The sequence below is a fragment of the Eurosta solidaginis genome, chromosome 5, assembly GCF_040869045.1.
Source record: "Eurosta solidaginis isolate ZX-2024a chromosome 5, ASM4086904v1, whole genome shotgun sequence".
Classification (NCBI taxonomy): domain Eukaryota; kingdom Metazoa; phylum Arthropoda; class Insecta; order Diptera; family Tephritidae; genus Eurosta; species Eurosta solidaginis.
The window spans coordinates 100,892,560-100,896,937 of NC_090323.1; the positions used below are offsets into that span (position 1 = coordinate 100,892,560).

At 45.9% G+C, this 4,378-nt stretch overlaps 1 non-coding gene across 1 annotated transcript; it reads right to left on the bottom strand.

Moving 5' to 3' along the window:
* Positions 1-572: 572 nt before the first annotated feature.
* On the bottom strand, positions 573-651 carry LOC137234075 (U4 spliceosomal RNA). The gene has a single exon (XR_010947678.1). It is a non-coding gene; the product is annotated as a U4 spliceosomal RNA (small nuclear RNA).
* Between the last annotated feature and the right edge of the window lie 3,727 nt (positions 652-4,378).

Sequence of the window (4,378 nt, forward strand, 5' to 3'; positions counted from 1 at the left end):
TACAAAAGATGTAAAATCGCGTTATTAATTATAGTTTTGGAATTCAAGGCGGAGCGTGATAATTCTGAAAAGTACGTGTTGATAATGCTCAAGAGTATCAGAAAATTGTTGGTGCTGAATGGCGTATTCTGTACAATGAACTAGCTAAGTAAGGCGTCAATGTTGTGTTATCTAAACTACCAATTGGTGATGTTGGTACACACTATTTTGCAGATTGTGCTATGTTCTGTGCTGTTCGTGTACCAAAAGAAGATTTGAAACGTACAATTAAAACTTGTGGTGTTGCTGTTATGACTACAGCTAATGATATTAATTCAAGTGTTTTGGGTCAATGTGATTACTTTGAAGAACGTCAAGTTGGGGGTGAACGTTTCAACGTTTACCAAGGTTTGATAGTGGGTTTGACATTGATTTTATTTTCAAAATTTATAATTATTTAAAGGTTGCGTTAATGCTAGAACATGTACCTACATTGATTTTACGTGGCGGTGCCGAACAATTGTTTGAAGAAACTGAGCTTAGTTACATGATGCTATAATGATTGTGCGGCGGACAATTAAACATGATTCTTTTGTTGCTGGTAAGTTTTCAACTACCAATAATCGCACCTCGGTAGAACCTCATTGGTTACGATATCGCCTACGGTAGGTATACCGGTCGTAAAAGGCGACCATAATACCATGGTTACCCAATCCATGAGTAAGGTGTTTTACTCGAAAGGTAGCAGGGTGGACGCGGGTATCACCCTGTGGGACCCTAGGCAAGGTCTTTATAAAACTGCTACCGCGGGAGCAGGAGAAGCCAGTGTGATCTGGTGCACTGCATCGAACCATGCTTTGTACTCAGGTCTCACCTCCTGTCCTGGGATGGCCCCCTTGTGGGAGCATCGCGGTGGCTGTGGTTTCAAATAGAGTTCACTTATGACACACGCTCTGAGTAGACTTGTTTTCCCTTGGGGACCTAAGACCCAAGGGAATTCGGTCTCATGCTTGCCACGGCAATCCCAATTTCATTGAGAAACTGACCCTGAGGGGCAGATGATAGGTTGGTCACATCCCTTAATTTGTGACAACCGGAGATGCCGGTTAAATAAGCTGCAAAAAGATGACGAAAGATGGTGAAGGAACGCATGTCTATCGCCAGCCGAAAAACAATCGATAATTGTACGAGTGGGCCGGTGCTCATCTCGTCGTTTGAGATGTTTGAGGCTGCTTTAGACTGCGTAAGCGAATAGGAGGCGTTCGCTGTGTGGATGGCTACATCCTATATGTGGCAAGATTTGACGTTGTCAAATCACTGCAGTGTGGCGGACTGCAATGCAAGGATGTTGCTGGGGCAGGTACTCGGTCACTTACAGGTCTGTGAGCGGAAAAGGTTGGACACATCCCTTAATTGTGGTAGGAGTTTATTTGGAGGCATATCGGAGCATAATTGTTGCGTAATTGAGTGGAAATTGGAGCGAAATTAGTAGCAAAAATGGAAGCCAATAGTAGACAATATGGCACACAATGTCTGTCAACGTAGTGTGGCCTCAAGCGATGTCGAGGGGCATTGTTGAGGCGGGCACTCGGCACTCACAGGTCTGTGTGCGGAAAAGGTTGGTCACATCCCTTGATTTTAATTGTGATGGATTTTTAAGACGGAGCATAATTTGATGCCAAGCTCACTCTGTTTGTCAACGTAGTGCGGCCCTTTAAGCAATATCTAAGCAAAACCAAGCTCCGTCGTTAACAATGTATTTTACATTGTTGTAACACTGCAGGGCCGAAAAGGTTGGTCACATTCCTAAATTGCGACAAAAACACAATATCTCAATCTGGTTAACTTGTTAATCAGATATCGAGATATCAAATCAATGAAAGAGGGATTCTGAGGCAAGCACGGAACTCGCGGTGGAGTTGCCGTGCAACCGGGTGCCATTACCCGAAAATGGAAGAGGAGGATGGATAGTCCTCCTCGGCCAAACCAAGGCTGGTTGACTTGAACACCCCAGCTCACCGATTGGTACCAACTTGCTGGGCCGAAGATCAACGGACATTGATCTGTGTTTTACACCGGAGGTAAGTCTTCACGACAGGGACTCCTGTAAGCACGCACTGTCTGTCTGTTGCTGGTAAGTCAAAATACAAATTGAAAAAAATTTCTAATCTTAGGGCCTCATTCTCTATTACGAAACGAACTTTCGTTGCGGATCAGAGACGAATCGCTAGTGTATTTGCACTATGTTAAACGATGGCAAATTATCACTTGACAATTACTTCTGCCTTCCTGTTAGTTAGAAACGTAAAGACCGAACAAAAATGATAGAGAATACCATTGCTAGACGAAAACATTTGGAGGCGAATCGTTCGTTGTTGTTGTTGTTGTAGCAATGCTCGCCCCACCTAATAGCCGCGACCGATCACAAATTGTCATCAATATCCTCTAACGGGGCGAATCGTTCGTCTGAGCTATCGTTCACACTACAGAATGAAGCCTTTAAATTGTTAAGTAATATAATCAAAAGATTGTGTCCAACTCCCGAAGAAAAAAACTATAAAATTTGTGTCAGTGAAATGATAATTATTGCTTTTGGTTGTTAGTTTTGAGGCATCGTCTTCGAGTGCCTTCTGATCGTATATGCCGGTTTTTTGCATTCCTTTACATGCATAAAGTGCCGTTGAAGCCTTCTCCACCCTCTCCTCCACGTTGAGCTTCCATGACAGCTTACTGTCTAGGATGATTCCTAGATATTTTGTGCACGGTTTCTCCCGTAGGGTTGCCCCTTCTAACTTAGGGACTTTGTATCTCTTTGTAAACAAGACAATATGCAACGTCATCTTCGTAAACCGTAAGTTTTGCTGGTCCCTCGTAGAATCCCCTGAGCAGTTGTTTAATGACCAGCGTCAACAGCAGAGGTGATAGCACCCCTCCCTGCGGAGTGCCCCTGCCCTCTTATTTCGTGGCCGCGTACAATCCACATTGCGATGTAATCTTACTGCAGTTTAACATGCAGTCGATCCATCTGGGTAAGGCTGGATGTACTTTAACGTAATTAAGACCATCCATAAGAAGACTTCTAGAGATATTCCTTATATTCCAGGGCTTTTTCTTTGCTTATTACCACCCTATGCAATGCGGTGTCTACTGACTTGCCTTTGGTGTACGGCTGTTGTGTTGTGGAGAGCAGCTTTTAATCCACGTTGGACTTTATGTATACATCTATCAGCCTCTCAAAGGTTTTGAGCAGAAATGATGTTAAGCTATTGGGTCTATAATCTAATCTTTTAGATACACGTGACCGATCTTCCCCGCCTTTGGTAGGAAAGCTACACGAGCAGTTCTCCAAGAGTGCGGTACATGATTCAGTCTTATGCACCCATCGAATCACTCATCTTATTGGGAAAAGCCGGCGTGCACCTCCAAGAAAGTCGGAGTCTTAGCGCTATCTCAATTTGGCTTATCTCCTACTTCCGTAGTTGGAACTTCCCTCTAACTCGCAGCCTTCGAGGCAGTTGCTACCTCGCTATTGGGGCCCATCTGTCTTACAGCTTTGGGCCTACTTGTCTTGTCTTTGCGACTGCACTGCCTCGCGGCTCTGGGACTGGGTTCTTTCTGCCTCTTGAAAGCAGGCTTGTGGCCTTCCGCCGAACGTTGCCTCTTCATTCTACGATTCGACGCTTCTTCCTCGTACCGGTTGCAAAACCGACGGTTTTGAACTGCCTTCGACCTACTTCTACCGCCTCATGGGCCCATTCCAAGCGCTCGCTCTCCACTTCGGTTGGGTCGACCACTTCTCCCAGGCGTTGGACAATTCTTAGTGCTGCACGGTACTGCGAGAGAGCTCTTTTACTTCCCCTGCTCCGTACCCTTCTCCACTCTTCTACTCATTTGTGTGCTTTTCCAACACGGAGTTCATTGAATCAGCCTTACTCTCGCTCGCCGAGTCCGACGCATCGCTTAATGCGTATTCGTCGTCCTTGGCTTGCGACTCAGTCCTCCTCTTATCATCCTCCTTATTACAATTTGGTAAAGAGTCGTTCATCTTGGTCGTACGACCACCAGCCCGACAAGGCGGGCTCAGCGGTCCAGTATTATATACGGGGAAAGAACCGTCAGCCACAGCAGCGCCCTTTACTGTGGTAAGGCCATCAATACTTCCCGAGGTGGTCCGGTATCGGGAAGGATCCGTTCGAATACAGCCGAATTTATCCCCTGACTGCAAATTGTCCTATATGTACGGTCCGCATAACACCCTGGATTAGGGGGTTGGCAGTTCTTGGTCACCGACATCCCGCCGCACTCCTATGAGGCAAAACGGCGTAGATGCCAGTCCTAAACAGCTCCGCCTCATAGTCGGGCGCTATGGAGGTCGGCTAAGCCCTCACACCAACGACGA